Raw genomic sequence first — 9,656 nt, forward strand, 5'->3', positions numbered from 1 at the left:
AGCTGGGATTATAGGCACGTGCCATCACATCCGGCTAATTTTTTTCCCCTATATTTTTAGTAGAGATGGAGTTTCACCATGTTGCCCAGGCTGGTCTCGAACTCCTGTCCTCAGGTGATCTGCCTACCTCTACCTCCCAAAGTGCTGAGATTACAGGTGTGAGCCACCACACCTGGCCAACATTACTCTAAATCTAATAACCCTATTTGTGTCCTCCACCTTCAGGTCATCCAGCTCCAGGTGGCCCTCATCGAGGGATAGGTCCTCTCGATATTCAAGAGCCACCCTTCTATGGGGGACCCCTGGACTGCCCATCGGGGTGACAGGACAGAGGCAAAATCCTGCCCGTCTCCCTGGATACTGCTCCCTGGCTGGGCACCGATTTCAGCAATCCAAGGAGCCAGCCCTGTCCTGACAGCTCGCAGGAGGCCAAGACGCACAGAACCACCGCCACCGCCCCTCTGCAGCAGCCAGCAGTTATAGAAGACTGACCTTTGTCCATTTTCCCTCAAGAATTGGGGTCTTGAACTCTGGCGGGAGGAGATGTTAGAGTGAGTGGCTAGAGTATGAGCAGGGCAGGAGAGGCTCCCCCGACCACACACGCAACAGGAGTACTGGCCACCATCAGGTGATGCTCAGACAGTTCTTAACTGTCTCTAAAGCAGTAATTGGTCACAGCCAGCGCCAGGGAAAGACAGCCTCCTAATAGATAGAAAGCACCCAAAGCTGGTGACGAGCAGCTTCTCGAGAAGAGCTCAGGGGCTGGGTGAGGGGGAAGTCACACAGGCTCCCGCGTGATGTCAGCATAGGAAACCCCAAGCCAGAAAGCCACACCACACACTTGCCTTTCAGGCCGCCCTCGGCCTTCTTCCAAGCGTACGCTCCTTCCTTTCACTCCTGCTGTGACCCTTGCCTCGGTCTCTCCCTCTGCCTTATGACTCTTGGCTGAATTCTTTCTTCTAAGGAGGCAGGAACTGAGGTTGCTGCAGATCCGGACGGATTCATCGCTGGTGACGACAACTTGTTCCCCGCGGCTCCTGCCTGGAGCACCTTCCATCCCGCTGCTGCCTACAGAACTCCTTCTCATCCCTCAACGCCCAAGGCCAACGCTGCCAGCTCCTCCTGGAGCCTCCTCGCCACCTCGGCCAGAAGCCCTCCCTCCTGTTGAGTGTGGCACCTGCGCACCCTCCTGAGACCCCGCCCCTGGGAGGGCGCGGGCACAGCTCAACACCCGCACAGGCCCCGCCCAGTCAGGGAGGTCCTGGAGGGAGGGTGGAGGGCGCTGCGGGGCGTGAGGGGAGGGGAGGAAGATCTGTTCTGAGCAGGCAGGTTGGGGAGTAGGGGTCGCTGACAGCCCAGGGCCCCATGGGAAGCCTGTTCTGTGGTGGGAGCCCTGTGCTCTGCTCTCCTCTCTCTGCAGTGGGCCGGGCACCTCTGCTTTCCTCTCCCCAGGAGGTGGCTGGGCGGTTGCAGGCACTGTGGGTAACCCCTCCATATAGGCACCTAGGAAAGAGACCTAAGCAGAACCCTGGCACAGTTAGGGCTTGAAGAATACCCAGTTATTTCCTTTTATATAATCCTTTATATAATCATTTATTAGTTTATAGAATTAGGGCTTGAAGAATTCCTTTATATAATCCTCTATATGTAATCATATAATAGTTGATAGTATGAGTGCCTGAAGAATATTTCCATACATATATACCTGTAATTATATCTTAGCTCATAATCGGAGGAATGTCTAGAGTGGACACAGTGCAGAGCATGAATTAAGGAATAGGCAGCTTATAATCGGAGGAATGCCTAGAGCAGACACAGTGCAGAGCATGAATTAAGGGAAAAACAGTTACACCAGGACAAGAATCCATGGCCCAGGCGGCAGCCTTCAGTATCATAAAGATACCCACTGTATGGCAGGCTTGGGGCGAGAGCCACTCCTCCTGACAAAGGAGTTGTAGAACCTTGCTCCAGTTCTTGTGGAAGGCTGCCCTCAGATCGGCAATCCACCTTGGTGACCGTAAATTTTATCAGCTCTTGCTACTGTGCTGCTTGAAAAGCATCTTCCCATAGAACCCATTGGAAGCTGCCAGAAGGTGGTGGTAGCCTTGACAGCCCTGTCACTGCTAGGTGACTTAAAGCATCCTCCCATAAATCTTCTTAGAAGTAGTTTGCCCATAGATAGAAGTATTGCACATTGCACCCTCTTCACTGCGCACGGCCCACCTTCAAGCCTCGGTGACCTAACGGGGGTGGACCCCTTACTGCACACGTCCCTTGCCTTCTTGGGAACGGGCCCCTTGCTGCGCACTGTCCACCTCCTGGCCTAGGTGACCTAATGGGGTGGACCCCTTGTTTTATTGTTCACAACCCTATCGCTATCCTAAAAGATGATTTCACTCACTGCCCTGCCCCCTAACCTATACATGATAAATACTCATGCTTCTGGACATTCGGGGCCTCGCCTGTCACCATTCATAGGTGGCGTGGCCCCCTGAGCCCAGCTGCATTTTCCTTGTACTTCTGTGTCCTGTCTCTTTATTTCTCGGATCCTGCGTCTCAGCACGGCATAAGGGCCACCCCACCACCCTGTGGTGCTATCAGCCATACAGGCACCATCTGTGCCCTTGGCCTGCTTCAAACTTTTATTAAAGATTAGACGTTTGAATCTAATAATGTGGTCATGATAATTCTGGAAGTCAGACTCTCCCCCTTCCCCTGGGTGTGCTGGGTTTTTTGTTGACTGTTTTGGTTTCAGCTGTGATGGCTGCCTCTGTGCTGATGGTCAGCCTGAGGTGTAAAGTGAAGACTTCCTCACACCTTTCCTGATCTTCTGTCAATTCGTATCTATTTATAATATATATGTTTGGAGACAGGGCTGGCTGTGTAGCCCAGGCTGGTGTGCAGTGATGCTATTACGGCTCACTGCAGCCTTGAACTCCTGGGCTCAAGTGATCCTCCTGCCTCAGCCTCCGGAGGACCTGGAGGCACAGGCGTGGGCCACCACGCTCAGCTAATATTTTAAACTTTTTTGGCAGAGACAGCATAACCCTGTTTCCCAGCCTGGTCTCAAACTCCAGGGCTCTAGCGACCCTCCCACCCTGAGCTCCCAAATTGCTGGGATTCCAGTCATGAGCCATCATGTCTAGTCTAAATGTCTTTTCAAGAAGTTTAAAAATTGGCTGGGCAAGGTGGTTCATGCCCGTAATCCCAGCATTGTGGGAGGCTCTGTGGGGAGGATCACTTGAGCCCAGGAGGTTGAGGCTGCAGTGAGCCGTGACAGCGGCACTGCACTCCAGCCTGGGCGACTGAGTGAGATCCTGTCTCCAAAAAAAAAAAGAAAAAAGGAAAACTGCCACTTAAAGGATGATATTTTCAGGATTTTACACCGTAGGGATTTTAATCTTTCGTGACTTCAACATTTGGAATTCTGCTCTGGAGACTGGCTGAGATGCGTTTTAAAGAGAGAAGCAGAGCTCAGACGAGCAGACGTGTAGTCATTTACGTCCTGTCGTCCCTGTGTGGCCTGTGAAATACTGTCAGACATCTAGCCACAGATAAGGGAAAACCCAGGGCTGTGAGGACCCCCAGCGGCTGCTGCCCTTCTGAGGGTGGTGACCATGGCTCTGGCTGGGCGCCGCGTGTCACTCAGCACACAAGCCCCTCTCCGACCCCATTACCCCCTGGAAGTCCCTTGCTCTCCCCTTCTGCGTGGTGACCCCGACACTGCAGCTGGCAGAGGCACCGTGTTACCCGGCCTGCCTCTGCTACTGCCCCTACTGGGCAGACCCTCTTCCAATCGCCTTGAAACCACTCACATAACCCACTGTGTGTGCTTTTATTTTACACATTTAGATCCCTGATCTGTTTAGAACTTAATTCTTGTGAATGGTGTAATTTTTCTGTACTGTTTTTGGGGGAAGGGGGGCAGAGTCTCACTCTGTCACCAGGCTGGACTGCAGTGGTGTGTTTTGGTTCACTTAACCTCCACCTCCCAGGCTCAACCAATTTTCCTGCCTCAGCCTCCTGAGTAGCTGGGATTACAGGCACCCACCACCATACCTGGCTAATTTTTGTATTTTTTTTTTTTTTTTTTTTTTTTTGAGACAGAGTTTCGCTCTTGTCACCCAGGCTGGAGTGCAATGCCACGACCTCGGCTCACCGCAACCTCCGCCTCCTGGGTTCAGGCAATTCTCCTGCCTCAGCCTCCTGAGTAGCTGGAACTACAGGCACGCACCAACATGCCCAGCTAATGTTTTGTATTTTTAGTAGAGACGGGGTTTCACCATGTTGACCAGGATGGTCTCGATCTCTTGAGCTCGTGATCCACCCGCCTCAGCCTCCCAAAGTGCTGAGATTACAGGCTTGAGCCACCGCGCCCGGCAAAAAGGTGTTTTAAAGTTTCCTCATTTCGGTTTTACACATTTCTTGGTAAGTTGATTTCTAAGCATTGTTTTATTGCTATTAAATGTTTTCTCTACTGCTATAGCACCTCACTGGTTGTTGACTGTGTAGATGAAGACCATCTATTTTTTGACAGTAATTTCATCTCCTCTAAATTACGTTTTTATCGATGGATTTTACAGGGCTTTCCATGTAAATCATATGAATATGAGAGAGAGTTTCCTGTTTGCAATTCTATTTTGAATTAATTTATCTTACCCAACTGCATTAGGTAACATTTCCAGTATACACACACGCACACACACACAGAGAACACACACATATACACACAACACATATATACACACATACATACATACACACATACATATACATACAACACAAATATACACACACACACACATACACACCTAACTACAGACACAGGCATCCTAAGAAGGTATTCACCAATTCCGATTTTGAGTGCTTGGATCAGTGATAGGTACTAAATTTTTTTTTTTTTTTTTTTTTTTTTTTTTGAGACGGAGTTTTTGCTCTCGTTACCCAGGCTGGAGTGCAATGGCGCGATCTCGGCTCACCGCAACCTCCGCCTCCTGGGTTCAGGCAATTCTCCTGTCTCAGCTTCCTGAGTAGCTCGGATTACAGGCACGCGCCACCATGCCCAGCTAATTTTTTGTATTTTTAGTAGAGACGGGGTTTCACCATGTTGACCAGGATGGTCTCGATCTCTCGACCTCGTGATCCACCCGCCTCGGCCTCCCAAAGTGCTGGGATTACAGGCTTGAACCACCGCGCCCGGCCAATTTATCTTCTTTAAAGAGTCTTCTGTAACCATTTATTTAAACCAAGTCTTCAGGCGATTATTCTTTGTATCATATTGTCCCTAAAGGACACTTTTGCTGGATACATGGTAGCTTTCACCAGTTTCATATGGCAGGTTTGGGCTTGGTTTTCTTTACGTTTATCATCTTTGCAGCTCACTGAACCTCTTGAAACTGTAAGTTTCTGTCTTACACTGAACACGAGAGGTTTTTCATCAGTATTTTGTCAAGTGGTTTGACTACAGCCCATTTTCTCCTTTCCTTCTAGGATTCCGAGGTCACAAACGTCAGCTGTTTCATATCATTGCACTGCTACCTAAGGCTGTTGCTCATATGCTGAGTAACTTAAGATCACGGACACTTTTGAATTTTACATTGTGACACTCTGGCTCTCTCAATCCCATGGGTAATGGAGATATCCGTTAATCAGGCGAGGGCCCTAGTTAGGTTTGGCCAGCAGGTTTTAATGAACGTTGTGTGGGTTGTGCTTTCAATGTGAATTCCCTTCTCGAAGGCTGTGCAGTGCTGCTCATGTGTCTTCTAGGAGCGGGGCTTGTCCACCTGCAGAGTAGTCAACCTCACAGGCCAGCTCTGAAGGCTGATGTGTCTGCTGCTGCAGGACTGCCCGGAGGCTAGAGCAACTGAATGGAAAAAACCAAACTTTAAAATTTTCTCTTTCACTAGTGTTAGGATATCTGCTTCCTACTGGCTGTGTGAACACAGAAGTCGGCATGAGGCCCCCATCTGAAGTCTAGCGGATGCTGGTGCCATGCTTCTGGGACCCCCCGGCTTTCAGAACTGTGAGCCACATAAACCTCTGTCCATCAGAAAAACAGAGGTCTTGGCTGAGTGCAGTGGCTCACGCCTGTAATCCCAGCAGTCTGGGAGGCCGAGGTGGGTAGATCATCTGACGTCAGGAGATCGAGACCAGTCTGACCAAAACAGAGAGACCCCATCTCTACTAAAAATACAAAATTACCCAGGTGTGGTGGCACATGCCTATAATCCCAGCTACTTGGGAGGCTGAGGCAGGAGAATTGCTTGAACCTAGGAGGTGGAGGTTGTGGTGAGTGGAGATTGTGCCAGGCACTCCGGCCTGGGCAACAAGAACAAAAGAAGAAAGAAAGAGAAAAAAACCAGAGGTCTTGCAAAAATTTTATGACCATAGCAGAAAAAATGAAATTAGACCTCTAATTAGACCTCTTAAAACTCAACTCCAGATGGATTAAGCACAGCAACCTGTGATAAAACAAACATTGTGGAAAACAAGGCTGGGTGCGGTGGCTCACGCCTGTAATCCCAGCACTTTGGGAGGCTGAGGTGGGTGGATCACTTGAGGTCAGGAGTTTCAGACCAGTCTGGCCAACATGATGAAACCCCGTCTCTACTAAAAATACAAGAAGTAGCTGGGTGTGGTGGCGGGCGCCTGTAATCCCAGCTACTCAGGAGACTGAGACAGAGAATCGCTTGAACCCAGGAGATGAAGGTTGCAGTGAATTGAGGTCATGCCTGGGCAACATAGTGTGACTCTGTCTCAAAACAGAAAAAAATTTGTGGAAGGGTCAAAATACTACAGGATATTTAAGTCCTTAAAGTAAAATAAAGTTTCTGATAAAGATAAAAGCTGTATGAATTTGAGTAGTCAAAAAAATGAAGAAATCTTTTTCCTTAAAACACCATCACAAAACTGAAAACGTCAAGTGGAAACCTCGAGGAACTGAGAAGCCATGAGTGGTGACTCACCTCACAGCAGCCTTGCTATTTCTAAAAAAGAACAAACAGCAGACAAATCAGGAACAAACACGACCAGGTATTTCATCCAAAGAGGAAAATAACCAGCGTAAAGCACGTTCATACTATCAGTAATCAAGAAAAATCCAAACCAACACCCCAGGGAGGTGCTGTTTTACAGCCACATTGGAAACAATGTCACTCCCTCGTAAGGATGAGCAAGTAGAGAGAAGGAATAAAACTGCCCAGGAGCCCACATGGCAGCTCTTACACATGGTCCCAGAATCTCCTGGGGTTGGTAAGCCCCTGTCAAGGGGCAGGTGCTTGGGTAGAAAGACCTGTGGGGAGAGAAACACGGCTGGGGGCCTAGATGGGAAAGTGTAAGGGTGAGTGAGTGAATACACACAGGTTCCTGATATGGAAAGTTTATCATTCACGGTGTCAAGGGAAGGGGGCATATTACTCCAGGCAGGGCCCAAGGGGAGTGGCAGAGCTGGGCAGGAGGCAGAAGGAGGCAGGGGGGCAGAGCCCACAGCCTTTTACTGGGTTTCCCCAGGGAAGGCAGACAGGGCAGGATGAAGTCTGGGGCTGGCTAGCCTGCATACTTCCAGCAGACCACGGGCACTTCGGGGAGGAGGGACGCAGGCTTGGGGTGTCAGCTGGAGAAAGGAAGCAGTGGTAGATTCGCATCTGAAGTGAGCGTTTCCAGCAAGCTGGTCCCCATCTTCAGGAATTAACATCCCTGAGGGATGGTCTAGCCCCCACAGCAAGACCCCAGGATGAAAAGCATCCTAATAGACAAAAAAAATACAACACAATACAATGGGTCCTCTAATGTTTTACCTGACGCCGAGGAACACTCAGATGTCGCCGGTGAAGTTCATGCAGGAGGGAATTCGTTGCCCTAATGGCATGGAAAACGTTCTGAGAGTCAGAAGGAGAAACGTGGGTATCTGTGCGAGCAGTCCTGCCTCTCACCCACTTCTCCACAATGCGTGGCGCCAGTCTGGTTTGTGCTGCTATGGACCTGAGGCTGGGTAACTGATAAAGAGGCTTATTTGGCTTATGGTTGCAGGCTGCATGAGGCATGGCACTGGCACCCAACCTGCTTCTTTTTTTTTTTTTTTTTTTTTTTTTAGACGGAGTTGCGCTCTTGTTACCCAGGCTGGAGTGTAATGGCGCGATCTCAGCTCACCGCAACCTCCGCCTCCTGGGTTCAGGCAATTCTCCTGCCTCAGTCTCCTGAGTAGCTAGGATTACAGGCACACGCCACCATGCCCAGCTAATTTTTTTTTTTTTTTTTTTTTGTATTTTAGTAGAGACGGGGTTTCACCACGTTGAACAGGATGGTCTCAATCTCTCGACCTCGTGATCCACCCGCCTCAGCCTCCCAAAGTGCTGGGATTACAGGCTTGAGCCACCGCACCCGGCCCCAACCTGCTTCTGATGAGGACTTTTTTTTTTGCCATGTCAAACAGGGCAGAGGTCAAGGGCAGTGAGCCAAATCCAAGGGACAGCTTGGCTTTATCACAACCACACTCACGGCAACTAACGCATTCCCTACCAACCAATCCAGTCGTGACAGAGCATGAACTAATGGCACCCAGCCATCCAGGAGGGGTGCCCCCATGACCCAAACCTGCACCAGGCCCACCTCACAGCACTGCCACACTGAGGGTGAAATTTCAACTTGAGATTTGGTGAGGACAGACCAATCATACCCACATCACAGCGTGTGCTATGACTCAAGACAATCACTTTGAGATGTTGGGAGTTCAGTGATAATGTCCTCGAGCAGTGGTAAAGGTGAGAAGGGGTGAGCCCGACAATGGTCAGGATGGCAGGTCTGCAGGTCTGCTGCGGGAGGGCATGAAGTGAAAAGTGAGGCCATGTGAAGAAGAGGCTCTGGACCGGGCGCGGTGGCTCAAGCCTGTAATCCCAGCACTTTGGGAGGCCGAGGCGGGTGGATCACGAGGTCAAGAGATAGAGACCATCCTGGTCAACATGGTGAAACCCTGTCTCTACTAAAAATACAGAAAATTAGCTGGGCATGGTGGCACGTGCCTGTAAGCCCAGCTACTCAGGAGGCTGAGGCAGGAGAATTGCCTGAACCCGGGAGGCGGAGGTTGCGGTGAGCCGAGATCGCGCCATTGCACTCCAGCCTGGGTAACAAGAGCGAAACTCCGTCTCAAAAAAAAAAAAAAAAAAAAAAAGAAGAGGCTCTGTGTGAAGCCGAGCCTAGGGAGGAAGGAGGTGACCCTGGAAGCTGCAGGGGAGAGGAGACAGTGGTCTCCCCGGAGGGTGAGCTCCTGACTGACAGGAGGTGGGTCCTGGGGAAATAAACACATGTTATCAGTTACCAAGATTCCACAGACACTACCAGATCCTCCTACAGGCCTGGTGTGCGGGGCTGCAGGCCTCGGCCGAGATTACAGCAGGATCACAGGCTAGCTGACAGCAAGCTCAGGCTCCTCACAGAATCTCAAATGTCAAATTAGTGCCTAGGGCACCGGACCATGGGCATCACTTCTGAGGGGCTCTGGAGAAGTGGGTGAAGTCACCTCCTGTGAAGGGAGGGGAGTATTTTTTTTTTTTTTTTTGGAGACAGAGTCTTGCTCTATCACCAGGCTGGAGTGCAGTGGTGTGATCCCGACTCACTGCAACCTCCATTTTCCGGTTTCAAGCAATTCTCCTGCCTTAGCC

Source organism: Saimiri boliviensis (genome assembly GCF_048565385.1).
Source record: "Saimiri boliviensis isolate mSaiBol1 chromosome 1 unlocalized genomic scaffold, mSaiBol1.pri SUPER_1_unloc_4, whole genome shotgun sequence".
NCBI classification, from domain to species: Eukaryota; Metazoa; Chordata; class Mammalia; order Primates; family Cebidae; genus Saimiri; species Saimiri boliviensis.